The 19,959-nt window shown below is 41.5% G+C and overlaps 1 long non-coding RNA gene across 4 annotated transcripts in view; it reads right to left on the reverse strand.

Moving 5' to 3' along the window:
- LOC115085539 overlaps positions 1 to 19,725 on the reverse strand; it is a 34,809-nt gene extending 15,084 nt beyond the window's left edge. For 2 of the 4 annotated variants that reach the window (XR_003854889.1, XR_003854888.1), the window contains exons 1-2: positions 19,389 to 19,725; positions 14,073 to 14,188 (exon numbers count right to left, since the gene is read on the reverse strand). This is a non-coding gene — a long non-coding RNA (uncharacterized LOC115085539). Of the gene's footprint in view, positions 1 to 13,965; positions 14,189 to 19,388 lie in introns of all 4 variants that reach the window. The other 2 variants (XR_003854887.1, XR_003854890.1) reach the window with 1 other exon arrangement.
- Between the last annotated feature and the right edge of the window lie 234 nt (positions 19,726 to 19,959).

The following is a 19,959-nucleotide window of genomic DNA, read 5'->3' on the forward strand; positions in this document are numbered from 1 at the left end:
TGGGGGTTTTGTCAAATGTCTTCTGAAAATCCAAAACCACTAAATATATTGGCTCACCTATAACCATATGTTTATTAACCCCTTCAAAAAGGTTTAGCAGCTTTGTGAGGCAAGATTTCCCTTGGGTAAATCCATGCTCCTGGTGTCCCATTAAATTATGTCTATCTATATGTTCTGTGATTCTGTTCTTTAGAATAGTTTCCACAATTATTCCTGGAACTGAAGTCTGGCTCATTGGTTTGTAGTTTCCCAGATCACCCATGGAACCCTTTTTAAATATTGGAGTTACATTGACCACTCTCTAGTCTTCAGGTCCAATGGACAATTTTAATGCTAGGTTACAAATTACTAGTAATAGATCAGAAATTTCAGTTTTGAGTTCTTTCAGAACCCTGGGGTGTATACCATCAGGTCTGGGTGATTTCCTTCTTTTCCGTTTGGCTATTTGGCCTACTACATCTTCCAGGTTCACAGTGATTTGGTTCAATTCATCTGAATCATCACCCTTGAAAACCTTTTCCAGAATGGGTATCTCCCCAACATACTCATTAGTAAACACTGACGCAAAGAATTTGTTTAGTCTTTCCATGATGCCTTTATCTTCCCTAAGTACCCCTTTAACCCCTTGATCATCTGATGGTCCACTGACTCCCTCACAAGCTTCCTGCTTTGGATATATTTAAAAATATTTTTATTATAAGTTTTTGTCTCTGCTGCCAGCTTCTTTTCAAATTCTGTATTAGTCTGTCTTTACATTTAATTGCCAATGCTTATGCTTTTTTCTATTTTCTTCAGATGGATTGTTCTTCCAATTTTTGAAGGAAGCTCTTTTGGCTTAAATAGCCTCTTTCACCTTGCCTTTTAACCATGCTGGCAATCATTTGGCCTTCCTTCCATCTTTTTTTAATGTGAGGAATACACCTGGACTGTGCTTCTAATAGTTGTTAATTGACCTGTGCCCTAGAAAATTTTGTGGCAGGGCCACCAGATGGGTCCTGTGTCACAAAAAATTTCTCAAAAAGGATTCTGGGTTGGGAAGACCCCAGAGTATTTGTTGGGTTTTGATGCAAATTTTGGGAGCAGATGTGTAGTTATACTGTAATAAAGCAGATGCTGTCAGTCACTGCTCCAAGGATAGGATGGAGAGTGAGGTATTTTGAATGACCAGTGGATGGCATTCTTTCAGGTAAAAAGTGTATGATGCATTTGCATGGGATAAATGTGGGAAGAGTAGCTAATGGTTTATATGGAGAATGCCTCCTTTAAGAAGGATAGGGAGAGATGTTCTATAGAGGGAGTGTTCTTCCAGTATAAAATGCTGGATTTAGGATTTTGGCAGAGGAGTTAGAGAGAACCCATCAGGGCAGTAAATTTGCCCGGAGTGACCTCTCTTCTGAGAGGGAAGAGTGGTGTTTCTCTTCAAGGGAAAATAACCAGGGGCCCTGATATGAGACCCTGATGTGGAGTAGAGTCTGCAGATCTTACAGTCAGTGGGACAAAATTGGAGTGGGAGAGCCTCAGAAGAGCAAGAGCCAGGGACACCCAGGAAATTCCTTGCTATTGCTTCGATGGGAGTCAGTTAGGGTCAGAGTTTCTAGGGAATATGGCTAGAAAAACTATGGGGTTGATTTTCAAAAACACATGCGGGCGTCCATGTGCACGCAGTTCCCCAGTATGCGCACATGGACATGGCTATTTTATAACATGAGCGTGTCACCATGCGTATGTTATAAAATATGATTCCCGCATACACATGCGTGGCTGATTTTAATATCGGCACGCACATGTGTGGGTGGATGTTGTCTAATGCGCGCAAGGAGGGGATTTTAAAACATGCGCGGCGACGCAAGTAGGCCTTTCCCAGTTCCTTCCCAGTCTGCTCCAATTAAGGGGCGGACTGGGAGGGAATTTCCCTATACTCCTTCCTACTCTGCCTCCCTTTTTCCTCCTCCTCCCCAACTTCTAAAACCCCTTTCCCTACCTTTTTTTTTATTTGGAACTTACTTCATCTGAGCCTGGCACTTCTGCGTGTATCAGGAGATATGTACATGGCTGGGCCATTTTTAAAGTACGCTTGGCATGCTCAAGGCCCAGCCACGTGCATATCCCCCAGTTTTTATGCGCACCGGGCTTTCAAATTTCGGGTGTATATGTCCAGTGATTGAGAGTGAAAACCTGTAACATAATATATCTATGAGCACCGAGATGCAAAAGACTCCATCAGAGTTAGCTGTAGCTGTAGGCTATGATGATGAGGCAGCAGGAAGAGCCCCTGATGTTTTCGAGGCAGTAGTAGCATCTGTGGACTTGGGCACTGTTCCGAACTTTTCTTCAATTCTGATGAGGAATATCAATTGTGGTGGGAGCATTGGTTTATTCTGAGATGGAGGATGAGAAGACAGCTGCTCAACAAAGTTTTCAGTTTGCTTTGAAGAAGCCCAAAATTGTTTCCTTGGAGTCAATATGGATAGCCATAGAATGCCTGGGTAAGATGGTGACTGGGCATATTTCTCTCTTGTCTCAACAAATATTATATCTCTCCAATAAAGTTTTAGTCCAGGAATCTTCTATATCAACTAACCCTAAGAAACTTGAGGAGCTGAAATCTAAAGTTGAGCAACTGAACAAGAAGAGTTCTCTTCTGAAAGATAACATACATCTGTGTAATAAGCTGGTTGCCTGTAAAGAATGGATCACAATTCAAATTGTTAGTGATAATCCACAAGCTGCTATACTCAGAATATAATTGTGTGGCTTCATTCAACCAAGCTACAGCAATATGTACATAATAGAACATTGAACTCAGAGAGCACAGAGATTATTAAATTACCTCCCAATAGGGAATATCATTTTCAATCAACTCAAAAGACAGCTTTCTCTTCTCTAGCTCTATCAATGTGGAATGTCATCACGGTTACACAATGTTAGGTTCCATATTAGGTGCTACCATCCAAGAAAGAGATCTAGGCATCATAGTGAATAACACATTGAAATTGTGGGTTCAGTGTGCTACGGCAGTCAAAAAAGCAAACAGAATGTTGGGAATTATTAGGCAGGGAATGGTGAATAAAGTGGAAAATGTCATAATGCCTCTGTATCGCTCCATGGTGAGACCTCAGCTTGAATACTGTGTACAATTCTGGTCGCCGCATCTCAAAAAAGATATAATTATGATGGAGAAGGTACAGAGAAGGGCGACCAAAACGATAAGGGAATGGAACAGCTCCCATATGTGGAAAGACTAAAGAGGTTAGGACTTTTCAGCTTGGAGAAGAGATGGCTGAGGGGGGATATGATAAGGTGTTTAAAATCATGAGAGATCTGGAACGGGTAGATGTGAATCGGTTATTTAGACTTTCGGATAATAGAAAGACTAGGGGGCACTGCATGAAGTTAGCATGTGGCACATTTAAAACTAATTGGAGAATGTTCTTCTTCACTCAACGCACAATTAAACTCTGGAATTTGTTGCCAGAGGATGTGGTTAGTTCAGTTAGTATAGCTGTGTTTAAAAAAGGATTGGATAAGTTCTTGGAGGAGAAATCCATTACCTGCTATTACTAGCAACGGTAGCCACTGCTATTACTAGCAATGGTAACATGAAATAGGATGCTGACCTTGATGGACCCTTGGTCTGACCCAGCATGGCAATTTCTTATTTATTTATTTATTTATTTTTTGTTTTTATATACCGATCTTCCTACATTAGATGCAAATCAAACCGGTTTACATAGAACAAAAAGAAACTTGCCTGATGGCATTACATGAAACAATGAACATTTATGCAACTTTAAGTAACATAGTCAAAGAGAAGAAAAACCAGGTATACAATTTGAATTATATAGTAAAGATCACTGAGGCACTCCACTGTTTATCTTCTTCCACTGAGAAAATTGACAATTTAATCCTACTCTGTTTCCTGTCTTTTAACCAGTTTGTAATCCACAAAAGGAAATTGCCTCCTATCCCATGACTTTTTAGTTTTCTTAGAAGCCTCTCATGAGGGACTTTGTCAAATGCCTTCTGAAAATCCAAATACACTACATCTACTGGTTTACCTTTATCTACATGTTTATTAACCTTATCCACATGTTTATTAACCCCTTCAAAACAATGAAGCAGATTTGTTAGGCATGACTTCCCTTGGGTAAATCCATGTTGACTGTGTTCCATTAAACCATGTCTTTCTATATGCTCTACAATTTTGAACTTTAGAATAGTTTCCACTATTTTTCCCGACACTGAAGTCAGGCTCACTGGTCTATAGTTAACTGGATTGCCTGCTACCTTCAAGCCTTCAGGTACAATTGATGATTTTAATGATAGGTTACAAATTTTAACTAATAGATCTAAAATTTCATTTTTTAGTTCCTTCAGTACCCTAGGATGCATACATCCGGTCCAGGTGATTTGCTACTCTTTAGTTTGTCAATCTTGCCTACTATATCTTCCAGGTTCACAGTGATTTGGTTCAGTTCGTCTGACTCATCACCCTTATAAACCATCTCTGGAACTGGTATCTCCCCAACATCCTCATTAGTAAACACGGAAGCAAAGAATTCATTTAGTCTTTCTGCAATGGCCTTATCTTCCCTAAGAGCCCCTTTAACCCCTCAATCATCTAATGGTCCAACCGACTCCCTCACAGGTTTCTTGCTTTGGATATTTTAAAAAGTTTTTATTATGAGTTTTTGCCTCTATGGCCAACTTCATTTCAAATTCTCTCTTCGCTTGTCTTATCAATGTTTTACACTTAACTTGACAATGCTTGTGTTTTATCCTATTTTCTTCAGATGGATCCTTCTTCCAATTTTTGAAGGATGTTTTTTTTTTGGCTAAAATAGCCTCTTTCACCTCACCTTTTAACCATGACAGTAATCGTTTTGCCTTCCTTCCACCTTTCTTAATGCATGGAATACATCTGGAATGCACCTCTAGGATTGTATTTTTAAACAATGTCCATACCTGTTGAACACTTTAACCTTTGCAGCTGTACCTTTCAATTTTTTTTCTAACTATTTTCCTCATTTTATCAAAGTTTCCCTTTTGAAAGTTTAGTGTTAGAGCTGTAAATTTACTTATTGTCCCCCTTCCAGTTATTAGTTTAAATATGATCATGTTATGATCACTATTGCCAAATGGCCCCACCACCGTTACCCTCTCTCACCAAATCCTGCGTTCCACTAAGATTTAAATCTAAAATAGTTCCCTCTCTTGTTGGTTCCTGAACCAATTGCTCTATGAAGCAGTCATTTATTACATCCAGGAACTTTATGTCTCTAGCTAGTCTTGATGTTATATTTACCCAGTCAATATTGGGGTAATTGAAATCTAACCAAGCAGAGACGTGAAGCAGAAACGTCTTGCACATCAATCAAATCAAAAATTCCAGCGTGCAAGAAACAGGTAACCAAGTCCATCAGGAAACTTATAGTCAATTTTTTATTAAAATAATGCTTTTAAACAATCATTCATGGCAACTCCATAGTTCTTCAAACATACAAGTGAAAAGTCCCCCGACACGGTCCGTGTTTCGCGGTAGCTGCATCGGGAGGGACCCACGGATAATTTCATCTATGATATAAAGAACAATAAATGATGGACCTTATAAATATGGCTACTAAACTTATACAGGTGTTCAAAGACAAGAACATATGCTTTTAAACAATCATTCATGGCAACTCCATAGTTCTTCAAACATACAAGTGAAAAGTCCCCCGACACGGTCCGTGTTTCGCGGTAGCTGCATCGGGAGGGACCCATCGCTCCACGATGAATATATAAGATGAAATTATCCGTGGGTCCCTCCCGATGCAGCTACCGCGAAACACGGACCGTGTCGGGGGACTTTTCACTTGTATGTTTGAAGAACTATGGAGTTGCCATGAATGATTGTTTAAAAGCATTATTTTAATAAAAAATTGACTATAAGTTTCCTGATGGACTTGGTTACCTGTTTCTTGCACGCTGGAATTTTTGGTAATTGAAATTTCCCATTATTATTACACTGCCAAATTGGTTAGCTTCCCTGATTTCTCTTAGCATTTCATCATCTGTCTGATCATTCTGTCCAGGTGGATGGTAATATACTCCATTCACTATACTCTAACCCAACACACATGGGATTTCTACCCATATAGATTCTACTGAGCATTTAGTCTCTTGTATGATCTTTATCTTGTTGGACTCTATACCCTCCAGGACATAAAGTGCCACACCCCCACTAAGTTGATCCTCCCTATCATTGTGAAAAAATTTGTACCCTGATATAGCACTGTCCCATTGGTTATCCTCCTTCCACCAAGTCTCTGTGATACCAATTATATCAATCTCATCATTTTCTGCTATACACTCTAACTCTCCCATCTTACATCTTAGAATTCTGGCATTGGCATACAGACATTTCAAAGTGTGTTTTTTGTTTGTTTAAACAACCAGCTTTTCAGTTGTTAGGGATAATTTGGAAATCATTTAGCTTCGGTGATTTTTTACATATAGGCACATGGACTACGTTTTCTTTTATTGGAACCTCTCTGTTGGGATGCCCTAACTCTCCTGTTTCATTAGTATCCTTCAAGGATACATTTCTCTGAACCATGCTCTGCTGAGTGACTGTCGGCTTTCCCCTTTGTTCTATTTTAAAAGCTGCTCTATCTTCTTTTTGAAAATTAGTGTCAGCAGCTTGGTTCCACTCTGGGTAAGGTGGAGCCCATCCTTTTGGAAACTTCTCCCCCTTCCCCAAAGGTTTCCCCAGTTCCTTACAAAACTGAATCCCTCTTTCCTGCACCATCGTCTCATCCATGCATTGAAACTCCAGAGCTCTGCCTGCCTCTGGGGGACCTGCATGTGGAACAGGAAGCATTTCAGAGAATGCCACCATGGAGGTTCTGGATTGCAGCTTTCTACCTAAAATCCTAAATTTGGCTTCTAGAACCTCTCTCCCATATTTTCCTATGTCTTTGGTGCCCACATGTACCATGACAGCCGGCTCCTCCCCAGCACTGTCTATAATCCTATCTAGGTGATGCGTAAGGTCTGCCACCTTCGCACCAGACAGGCAAGTTACCAGGGAATCCTTTCGTCCACCAGCCACCCTGCTATCTACATTTCTAATAATTGAATCACTAACTATGATGGCCGGCCTAACCCTTCCCTCCTGGGCAGTAGCCCTGGGAGACTTGTCCTCAGTACGAGAGGACAATACATCACCTGGCGAGCAGGTCCTTGCTACAGGATCACTTCCTGCTACAACAGGGTGTTCTCCTACTGGGAGACCTTTCTGATCCAAGACAGCACTGGGGCTGCCAGACTGGATTTGGGACTTGGCTACTATGTCCCTGAAGGTTTTATCAATGTACCTCTCTGTCTGCCTCAGCTCCTCCAAGTCTGCAACTCTAGCCTCCAGAGATCGGACTCGTTCACTGAGAGCCAGGAGCTCTTTGCTCCAAGTGCACACATACAATCTCTCACCGGCGCATAAAAAATCATACATGTGACACTCAATGCAAAAGACTGGAAAGCCCCCCTCTTGCTGCTGGACTGCTGCCTACATTTTAGTTTTATTGAGTTCCTAGTTAAGTTTAGGATACTAAGGGAGTTGGAATTAGAGTAATTAGTAAATTTACCTGTAAATTTAAAGTAAACAGCTAGTGTCTTACAAGGGGATGATTAAACTTTCAATAAGGGCTGGCACAATAGTATGATTTATATAAGACCCTGATTGATTTTTAATGAGATAGTGTCTCTTGCCTAAATATCAAGGGTTGAGTGGGTGGGAAAGACAGAAACTAGAATTAATTATCTCTGGCTTGTTTATTACCTCAGACACACACAAACTCTAAAGAATATATCCCTCTATTTCATCTTTCACCAAACATTTATAAGTCCATAGATTTCCCAAAGCAATACTTACCAATCTTCTTTAACTACCATTAAATTGATCTTCACTCAATTAATTGAAGGGTCTGAGACTCTGGACTCCTCTTCCAGGGGATGCTGGGAGCAGTATGCAGATGAGCCTTCCGGTCCTCTTCTACTGCAAGGGGTGCGGGGCCTCTGGAAGCTGGGGGCTGTGGAATTTAATTCCTGGATCACTTGTGGTGACCTCTGGACTCTCTCCCGGGGATGCTGGGAGCAGTATGCACATGAGCCTTCCGGTCCTCTTCTACTGCAAAGGGTGCAGGGCCTCTGGAAGCTGGGGCTGTGGAATTCAATTTCTTGATCACTTGCGGTGACCTCTGGATGCCTCTCCCGGGGGATGTTGGGAGCAGTATGCAGATGAGCCTTCCAGTCCTCTTCTACTGCAAATGGTGTGGGGCCTCTGGAAGCTGGGGCTGTGGAATTCAATCCCTGAATTGCTTGCAGTGACCTCTGGACTCCTCTCCCGGGGGATGCTGGGAGCAGTATGCAGATGAGCCTTCCAGTCCTCTTCTACTGCAAAGGGTGTGGGGCCTCTGGAAGCTGGGGATGTGGCGAAAGAGAGAGAAAGACTAGCCCTAATGTGTGCACATTAGGGCTAGTCTTCCCATAGAGATATTTATATCTCTATGGGAAGCCCACCTAGTAACTTGAGGTGAGGTTTAGGTATTAGTGTAGGGGTTAGGGGCCACTTTGATATTCAAAGTGAGACGTACGAACAGAACAGTGCTCTCTTGGGAAGATTTGATGACCTTCGGAGTGAGGAAACTCACTCAAAGATGAGATTTGTGCAATGTTCTCTCAACCTAGCTTGATGGAGTCTCTACCTGGGTAACATCAAGCTAGGTTGAGAGAACACTGCACAAATCTCATCTTTGGGTGAGTTTCCTACCTAGTATGAGGGCATTATGGCTAGTCTCTCTCTCTTTCCCCCCCCCTTCCCCCCCCCCCCCCCAGTGGTTGTAGGAGGGCCCTGATAGCTAGGCTGGCTCTCCAAGAGCTTAGAAAAAGGTGTAGTTAAAATCCATGTTATAGAGCTTCACAAAATGGTGAATCCCACTCCTCCTCTTTTTCTGATTTGCATCACATTATGCGTTAAAAGGTGCTTAACGCATGCGAAAACACCATATAGCACTTTGATAAATGACCCCCATAGAATTTTGAATCCGAAATTTCACAGTGTAAGGACATTAATGTTGGTATAATATGGTCAAATTTACTGCCTCCCACCAGTACCCTAGCAGTGGCATTTTGTAATATGTGTGAAGGCCTAATCCATTACAGTAGTCCAAGCTAGAAAAGATCATGTTTTGAAGAACAGTACGAAAATCGTCACACTGTAGTAAAGGCTTTAAACGTTTAAGAATATGAAGCTTATTATAACCCTCTTTGATTTTAGAACTGTTATGCAAATATGGTCATTGCCTAAACAACCAGCTTCCTTGGTCCCATTGGTTACCCAAATAATTTTTTCTGGGCTATTTTGAAACATTTTTTTTGGCAAATATCCACTTTGATGACAGTTGCTACTTGGCATTATTCCTGTGTTCATTCTTTGGAGGTCAAATTGGCCTTAAATGTCAGGTACAAGCCATGTTGTTATTTTAGATATATTCTTTGTCTCTACTATGGGCCTTCCCACATTGAAGCCAAAAGAGTCTGGTTAGTTTAAACCATTATCCTGGTCCTAGTGATGTTTCTTTAAAAGAGTAGATCCTAGCGATAATGAACAAATGTGCAAGAACAAACAATAAATGATAAATAATATTTAAACAAATATATAGGGGTAGATTTTAAAACGTACGCACATGTCCATGTGCGCGCAGTTCCTGGCGCAAGCACATGGATGCACTGATTTTATAACATGCGTAAGCCGGTGCACGCATGTTATAAAATCAATTGGCTGCGCATGTGCGGGCAGCATGCACAATCGTTCAAGCGGAAACTCAAGACCTGGCTCTTCGCCAAGGCATACACCTAATTTCTCCCTTCCTCTCCACTGCCCACCCTTCCTCTCCTCTGCCCCCCTCCTCTGGCCCTCTATCCCCTCACTTTTCCCTTCTCCTACCTTTTTCTCCCCCCCTCACCTCATACACTTTTTCTCCCCCCTCACCTCATACCTTTTTCTCCCCCCTCACCTCGTTCCCTTCCCTCTGCTCGCCACTCCCCCCTCTCCTCCTAGCACCCCTAAACTGCTTATCTCTTAGTGTCTTCCTTCTGTACATATGTATATATTTACAAACCTCGTTGATTATTTAATGCAAATTTCCCCTTGTTATTCACACCCTCATTTATTCATTTGTTAACTTGTTTTATTTGTTCAATGTAAAGCGCCATGCCTGGCGTTTGTTTGTGTTACACTGTAAACCGATGTGATATGTGGTTCGTGCAGTTAGTATAGCTGTGTTTAAAAAAGGATTGGATAAGTTCTTGGAGGAGAAGTCCATTACCTGCTATTAAGTTCACATAGGGGTAGATTTTAAAAGAAGCGCGATCAGCCTACTTTTGCTTGCGCATCAGACTCAAGCAAAAGTACGCTGGATTTTAGTAGATACGCGCGGAGCCGCGCGTATCCACTAAAATCCTGGATCGGCGCGCGCAAGGCTATCGATTTTGTATAGCCTGCGCGCGCCGAGCCGCGCTGCCTCCCCCCGTTCCCTCCAAGGCCGCTCCGAAATCGGAGCGGCCTCGGAGGGAACTTTCCTTTGCCCTCCCCTCACCTTACCCTCCCTTCCCCTACCTAACCCACCCACCCGGCCCTGTCTACACCCCCCCCTTACCTTTGTCGGGGGATTTACGCCTCCCGGAGGGAGACGTAAATCCCCGCGCGCCAGCGGGCCTGCTGCGCGCCGGGCCGCAACCTGGGGGCGGGTACGGAGGGCGCGGCCACGCCCCCGGGCCGTAGCCACGCCCCGTACCCGCCCCCAAAACGCTGCCGACACGCCCCCGCAACGCCGCGCGCTCCGGCCCCGCCCCCGACACGCCCCCCTCCGAGAACCCCGGGACGTACGCGAGTCCCGGGGCTCTGCGCGCGCCGGGAGGCCTATGTAAAATAGGCTTCCCGGCGCGCAGGGCCCTGCTCGCGTAAATCCGCCCGGTTTTGGGCGGATTTACGCGAGCAGGGCTCTGAAAATCCGCCCCTTAGAGAATAGCCACTGCCTTAGCAATGGTAACATGGAATAGACTTAGTTTTTGGGTACTTGCCAGGTTCTTATGGCCTGGATTGGCCACTGTTGGAAACAGGATGCTGGGCTTGATGGACCCTTGGTCTGACCCAGTATGGCAATTTCTTATGTTCTTATGATATCCTGGATGAATGTCGGTATATAAAAATTTTAAATAAATAAATAAATAAGTTTTGTAAAGTCTGCACGGCAATGCAGTTGGGCCTTCCCCAGTTCCCTAACCCCCTGCCTAACCTTCCTTCCCCTTCCCCTCTCCTCCCCACCCCCTAAACCTAACCTATCTTGCCTCAATTTTTTATTTTATTACTTACTGCTCCTCAGGAGCAGAAGTAATTTATGCACGCCAGCCGGCATTCCTCCCGCCCCTCCCTGCCTCTGTCCCTCTACTTTCTCAGGGCCTGGCACTTGTGCGCATATCTCCACTTATGTACATGTCCGGGCCCTTTTGAAAATGTATGTGGCACGCGCAGGGCCTGGCCACGTGCGTAAGCAGTGATTTTTACACGCGTGGCTGATTTAAAATTCGGCCGGTAATGTTTATATTGTACCCTGCTCTGAACGTAGGAAGGGCGGGTAATAAAGATTTTCAAATAAATAAAGAAATAAATGAAAATAATTATATATATAAAAATAAAGGGGAAAATATACTTCTTTATGAAATAATTAATATGTATATATTGAAAAGTAAGAACCACATAAGACCTGACATGGCCATGTTTTGGCAATAAAGCCTGTATCAGGGATCAACAGTCACTTCATTATACATGAATTGAAAAACACAAATTTTAAGATATTTCAGATAACTGGTACATCTATAATGAACAAATTTAATAAGAAATCAATTATTTGAAAAGATAAAAATAAATAGGGCAATTTATGATTCTTAACCAAAAAATGATATTATATACAGCATACATAATCAGAAAAGGAAAAGTCATGCTGGTGAAAGCAAATTCACAATTGTTAGAGGTAAGGAATGGTTCGTATATCAATTTGTGAATACTAAGACCAATGTGAAATGAAATAAAACAGAAAAAAAATAAATTTTGAATAATGATAAAGAAATAAAAACCTCATCTGTGTATACATGCACATATATATATATATATATAATATATCTCCCAACATGCACCTGAAGTAATCTTTGGTAAATAACTATCAAAATAAATATTAACATTTTACAAGAAATATTGATTATATAAGAGAACAGGTGATACTTATAACCATCAACATACCAAGAACTGTGGATATAATTCAATCCATATAAATCTTCAGTTGAGCCTTTTGTTTATTTGCTCAATCATAGAATTAACTTGCCTCTACTGGCACAAAGATCATCTATATAAATCCTTGCTCTAGGCCTAAAGACAACTGTAAATATACAAAGAGTATCATTATTAGATACTTATGTTATACCTTATAAAGAATGTTAAAATGGTGGGTTATATTAAATTAATATGAAACAAAAGTATAAAAACATTTTCCAAAAAGGACTCTGCAACTTACATTCCATAAAATCTTGCTACCTTGTAAATAATTTGCTGTCAGTTAACTTCCCCTCTTCTCGCTTCCAGCAACCAGTTATTTATTTCCCTGTTTTATTGTAACTGTCACTCTCTTTATAATGCTCTTGTTCCAGTTGTTTGAGTTCTCTCTTACCTTGCACACTTTGTTAAATGTAAACCGGTTTGATGTGATTCATGTCATGAAAGCCGGTATAGCAAAAATAATAAATAAATAAATAAATAGAACTAAATGTTCTAGTAAACCCCAAAAATAAATGAAAGATATACAATAAAAATCAATAAAAAAGAAGAAGAAAGAAAACCACATAGATAATCTATAGGGAGGTTACAAGGGTATCACAACACTGAGACCTGATATTCAGCACTACTTAGCCAGATAAGTAATGACTTATGCAGTTAAGTGGCAGACACTGAATATCCAGCTATGTTTAGTGGCCACCAGTTAGCCGGAGAAGTCACTTTTCCAGCTAAGTAGATAGCCAGATATTTAGTGGGCGGGCAGTGGGCAGATCAGGGCGGCACTACTTCTCTTGTTAACTTAGCCAGATATGTAGCTATATTTCTACTTATCCAATTAAGTTAACCAGATAAATTAGGCCTGCCATAAAGCAGGTCTAACTTAGGGGGTCATTTATCAAAGTGCTATATGGCGTTTTCACATGTGTTAAGGCATTTTTACATGCGTTAAGCCCCCTTAACGCAAGCGAAAACGCTGTTAACTTGGGTAACATCAAGCTAGGTTGAGAGAACATTGCACAAATCTCATCTTTGGGTGAGTTTCCTCACTCTGAAGGTCATCAAATCTTCACAAGATTGCACTGTGCTGTTCTTATGTCTCACTTTGAATGTCTAAGTGGCCCCTAAATCCTAAAGTAATACCTAACCTTCACCTCAAATTCCTAGGTGGGCCTCCTATAGAGATATAAATACCTACCTAGTGTGAGGGCATTATGGCTTCTCTCTCTCTCTCTCTTACCCCCCCTCCCCCCCTTGTTGGCCAGCCCTGATAGCTAGTACATTTTGATAAATCCAGGCCTTAGCTGGATATGACTTATCTGGTTAAGTAACAGTTTTGACAGGGATATTCAGCAACATAGCCATGCTGCTGAATATCCCATGTAAGTTAGTCGGATAAATCTTATCCGGCTAACTTACATAGATGTTTTTGAATATTTACCTCTTAAATTAAATTTTAAAAGGCATAAAAATTCATAGATAATTTTTTAAAAATAGAAGCAACAGCCTTCTATAAGTTATCTACATTTCCATTTGAGGATTAAAGTGGGACACAAAAGATAATATCATAAAAAATCATACCATTAACATTTTTTTTATACCTAAATCTTTGTCTCCACTATGGGCCTTCCCACGTTGAAACCAGAACTGTCTGGTTAGGAAGAATTATTCTCCTGGTACTTGTGTTGTTTCTTTATAAGGACCTCACCTCAGTTTCTCATCCTGTCTTGATTCTCTTTGCTCACGTTCATTTGTACCTCCTTTTGGCTGCCTCAGTTGGAGAAGCCCCTACGTCAGATATGCAGACTGCAATGAATATCTGTTCTAGGAAAACGTAATTTAAAAAAAATGATCCAGAATCATGGAGCATACTGTATTAACACATTAAACAGAATACATTTGAAGGCAAATCTCTTCAGAACTTTTCCTACAGCTACAGAATGGGGGAAACCATTAGCGTATCTGAGTGTTCATAGTCAAAACAATAAACTGACATAAAATAGATAGATTCTGCTTTTCAAATAGCAAGTTAATATAACAAGAAGTGTTGTGATTATACTAAAATGTTCTGTAACAGAGATAAATTGCTACTTAGCAAGGGTCATTATTCAATGTTGTCTAAAGGTACTCTTATCCCTTGCCATAATATGTTTATAGCTAATCTACAGAAAAGATCAACAGAGACAACAGGGTTTTTTTCTATAACAAGTTAAACTTTTGCTTTGAGAACACATATTCTAAACATTACCTTTAGGATGTTTAACAGGTGTCTAGATTTTGAGAAACTGTTTTACATTCCGGATATTTGTTTCACAAGTATGTGAAACCCCTACTGTCTTACGTGAATAAGTCATATTACTAAGCAAATTCAAGTAAATACGATAAGGATGCTCTTTTGTAGCATAAGGAATATCAGATTGCTCTAATACCTTCATAGTTTACAGAATGGTAAAATAGTGGTTGCACAGAATAAATACATAGTAGGTCGGGGTTTCTACAACTACCCCCTGCTGTCTCTTGATGTTGTGGTTTTCATCTGAAAACCAAGTCTAAACATTTTAGTGGTTCTGATATATTAAAGTTTTAATGCCAAATTAATTGACTTGGAGATGAAGCCAGATACTACTGGTAGCTAAGCAACAGTTCCAAAACAATAGTTAACAACAGGTTGGGGGTTTGTGAAGCTGCATGCCACAGAATAATGCTGGAGAGCGCCTTACTTCATCACTCAGAGCCTGTTTATACCAAGGGCTCTCGTGCACGTGCTCTCTGGAGGTTGTGTGACCATCTTTGGATTGGACTCAGTGAAACGACTGCTTATGTTTTCATTTAATTTAAGACCATTTTCATAGGGATGCAAATCTTTAAGAAAGTGTTCTAAACATCCCTGGGGGAACACTGCTGCCGTTTCAAAAAAGGAGTAGGGGTAGGATCCAGTATCCTTAAAAATGGGAGCAACAGCAGCAGCAAACTCCGACAAAACAACTGTAACACCCCCTCCCCAAAACAGGTATGACTGGACAAACTAATGACCCTGTTTCCAAAGGCTCCTTAGACAAGTGTTTCACTATTTGTTCTCTGTTAATGACTTTTACAGGTGTAGATATAATCATGCATCCATCAATATTATAACATATTTAGGAGGGGCTGAGAGGTGGGCAAAATTCTTTGACTGTCATGGAATGTTAAATGAGATGAGCAAAAAAAATAAAAATACTGTTATAAACAAAATGCTACATTTTTATGGGTATTATGAGGAATTACAGCTTATCTTTTCTCCTGTCCCAGTAACGTTGCCAGATTTTCTCATATTGGTCAAGCTTCTCCTTTAGTCCTGCAGAAATCTGTTCCAGATTAGTGATTTCTGCAACTTGATGACACCAATAGCTCATCTGAGGATTGGACTTCCCCAAGCAAGCAATATTGAATCTGGTAGCATGTATTAAATGTGCAAGCAATTTCCTGTGAGGAAGAGGAGCCTCAAGAGAATCCCAGATAAAAAATAACATACAAACTACTGATATAACATCAGTTTTCCAGATATACATCATGAAATCCAAACTTTCAAACAATTTCACAACTCCTTTAATGCTGTCCATCCATCAATCAGATTCAAAATGGACTACTCCACAGAAAGAATTAACTTTTTGGATTCCACAGTTTCTATTAACAATGGCCATCTACACACATTTATACAGAGTAAACTGACAGATGCATTTAACATAGAAACATAGAAATGATGGCAGAAAAGGACCAAATGATCTACCCAATCTGCCCAGCAAGCTTATGCCAGTAGTTAAATCACAAGCGGATTGTGATACATTACAGGAGGACTTTGCAAGACTGGAAGATTGGGCATCCAAATGGCAGATGAAATTTAATATGGACAAGTGCAAGGTGTTGCATATAGGGAAAAATAACCCTTGCTGTAGTTACACGATGTTAGGTTCTATATTAGGAACTACCACCCAGGAAAACGATCTAGGCATCATAGTGGATAATACTTTAAAATCGTCGGCTCAGTGTGCTGCAGCAGTCATAAAAGCAAACAGAATGTTAGGAATTATTAGGAAGGGAATGGTTAATAAAACGGAAAATGTCATAATGCCTCTATATCGCTCCATGGTGAGACCACACCTTGAATACTGTGTACAATTCTGGTCGCTGCATCTCAAAAAAGACATAGTTGCGATGCAGAAGGTACAGAGAAGGGCAACCAAAATGATAAAGGGGATGGAACAGCTTCCTTATGAGGAAAGGCTGAAGAGGTTAGAGCTGTTCAGCTTGGAGAAGAGACAGCTGAGGGGGGATATGATAGAGGTCTTTAATAGGGATGTGAATCGTGTGCCCTATCGTCTTAACGATCGAAATCGTCTGGCAGGAGAAGAAAATCGTGTTTGGCACGATTTTTTAGTTAAAAAATCGTTAAAAATCGTTTTTTCCGATTAGTGCGCACTAACGGGAGTTAGTGCGCACTAATCGGAAAAAACTAACAGAAAATGATACAATTTGACACTTTTCAGGTCAGTTAAGGTCAGTTTAGGAATGAATATGTATTCCTATTGGCTGCCCTCTTATTTATTCATGTTACCAAGGTTCCCACTGACAGTATATGGGGGATGGGAAATGGAAACAGTTGGTAGCTTGACAAAAAAAGTAATGTGATCAGTCAATGTGACTAGAACTTGTGCCCTAACCCTGATACCAGGGGTGTTGTGATCTTCCTGCACACAGTGCCCTAACCCTGGCACAAGCTGGAGTCAATGTGTGCAGTAAAGGAGACCTGCCTTTTCCACAAGCTGGAGTCAATGTGTGCAGGAAAGGAGACCTGCCTTTTCCCCAGCTGGAGTCAGTGTGTGCAGTAAAGGAGACCTGCCTTTTCCACAAGCTGGAGTCAATGTGTGCAGGAAAGGAGACCTGCCTTTTCCCCAGCTGGAGTCAGTGTATGCAGTAAAGGAGATCTGCCTTGTCCACAAGCTGGAGTCAATGTGTGCAGGAAAGGAGACCTGCCTTATCCCCCAAGCTGGAGTCAATGTGTGCAGTAAAGGAGACCTGCCTTTTCCACAAGCTGGAGTCAATGTGTGCAGGAAAGGAGACCTGCCTTTTCCCCAAGCTGGAGTCAATGTGTGCAGGAAAGGAGACCTGCCTTGTACCCAAGCTGGAGTCAATGGGTGCAGTAAAGGAGACCTGCCTTGTCCCCAAGCTGGAGTCAGTGTGCTGTAAAGGAGACCTGCCTTATCCCCAAGCTGGAATCAATGTGTGCAGTAAAGGAGATCTGCCTTGTCCACAAGCTGGAGTCAATGTGTGCAGGAAAGGAGACCTGCCTTATCCCCAAGCTGGAATCAATGTGTGCAGTAAAGGAGACCTGCCTTTTCCCCAAGCTGGAGTCAATGTGCTGTAAAGGAGACCTGCCTTTTCCCCAAGCTGGAGTCAATGTGTGCAGTAAAGGAGACCTGCCTTATCCCCAAGCTGGAATCAATGTGTGCAGTAAAGGAGACCTGCCTTTTCCCCAAGCTGGAGTCAATGTGCTGTAAAGGAGACCTGCCTTTTCCCCAAGCTGGAGTCATTGTGTGCAGGAAAGGAGACCTGCCTTGTACCCAAGCTGGAGTCAATGGGTGCAGTAAAGGAGACCTGCCTTGTCACCAAGCTGGAGTCAGTGTGCAGTAAAGGAGACCTGCCTTATCCCCAAGCTGGAATCAATGTGTGCAGTAAAGGAGACCTGCCATTTTCCCCAAGCTGGAGTCAATGTGTGCAGTAAAGGAGACCTGCCTTGTCCCCAGGCTGGAGTCAATGTGTGCACATAATGCAATGCACAGGAAGCAATGATGTGACTGCTGGAGTGGTGCACTGCCTGCCTACCTAGGCATTTCACGTGCCTGCTAACAAAAATAATAAACAACAAGTTCTAGTCACATGAGTGATGATCATCACATTACTTTTTTTGTCAAGCTTCCAACTGTTTCCATTTCACATCCCCCCCAACCATTACCTCAGTGGGAACCTTGGTAACATCAATAGATAAGAGCACAGCCAGCCAATAGGAATACATATTCATTCCTAACTGACCTTCACTGACCTGGAAAGTGTCAATTTGTATCATTTTCTGTTAGTGCGCACTAACACGATTTAACGATTTTTAACGATAAATCGTTAGAATTTCTATTGTATTGTGTTCTATAACGATTTAAGACAATATTAAAAATATCAGACGATAATTTTAATGGTTGAAAAACGATTCACATCCCTAACAGCAAGTGTAATTGTATCCCGGTAGTTTTGGTGAGAGAATTTTTATAGTGACCTTACGCGTGTAAGATTGCTTTGAAAACTGGTGTGACTTATGCATGTATTGATACAAATTGCCACCGCCCTCTGGACATGTAGTATTTTTCCTTCTGACCTTTATTTATTTACTTATTAATTAGATGAAATAACTTTCCAGGAAATTTGCTGGTGAAAGGCAATTTTGTTGGTTTCTAAGCTCTAGCCTCCCCTTTCCACAAAACCCGATTTACCAAGTGAACCAGTGAAAACTGAGTGCTTCTTACGAAGCTGGAGATTTCACTCTGCTTATCTTGGTTCTCCCTCCGTCTGGCACCACTGAGGATCCAAGGAATCCACGCAGTTCATTTCATGCTCACAAAGCTCCGTGGGTTTGGAATCCTTACAATGCATTTCATCGCCCCTGATTGATTCTACCCCCAAGCCCTGAACACAGTAACTGTTATTGCTCAGCTGCTGTAACTGAGCAGAACATTTAAATAAGAATCTAATAAACAACTGACTGCCAGACACCGCTTAAGCACAGGCTGAATGGGCAGACCCTTGTACTAGCATTTCTCCCCGCACTCCGAGGTGGCTGGACACAGATCCCCGATTTATAAATGTCCAAAGTGATGGCAGCAACTATATTAGCAGTACAACACAAGGAGTCAAAGACGACAACTGCAGGCTGGTGGAGCTGCTTGGAAAGCTGCCATATTCCACTGAAAACAATCAAAGACAAGAAGCATTCTGTTATTACCTAAAGATACTGTCTTTGCTCGTGATCTTTTGCTCCTGCTGTTTTCTTTTTCCACAGAAGAGTTGGACTTTCTGAGGATTCTTTTCTCTGAATTGTTGGTTAAAAATATGCAAAGCCTCTGCAAGTTCCTAATGCCAGAAACAAATCTCTGTCTGTGCCCTAGTCAATTATTACCTTGCAGGGCCGACACTGTTTCAGAATTGTGGGTGAGGCTTAGCAGGTCAGAGGCCCTATGTGCGATAGTTGCTATTGAAAGGCTTGGTTTATGCCCAGTGTGCTGGATTCTGGTCTCGCCCTCATCCCTACCATTTCTCCTGCCTCCTTTGTATTTAGGGGAGGTTTTGTGTGTGTGTGTTTGAAAGACAGATGGTGGACTGGAGTGCATCACATGACCTGATGCAGGAGGAAGAGCAGAGAGGAATTGTGAGGATGTTGATATGAAGGGTAGGTTTATTCTGATTGTAGACATAGGTGGTTTCTCGTAAGTCTGAAACCTGAAATATTAACTCCAATATGCATCTGAATTATTTTTTAAATCCCTGGCACAAAATCTCAGCTCCCCCCAGCCCTT

Source organism: Rhinatrema bivittatum, chromosome 2, assembly GCF_901001135.1.
Source record: "Rhinatrema bivittatum chromosome 2, aRhiBiv1.1, whole genome shotgun sequence".
Classification (NCBI taxonomy): Eukaryota; Metazoa; Chordata; class Amphibia; order Gymnophiona; family Rhinatrematidae; genus Rhinatrema; species Rhinatrema bivittatum.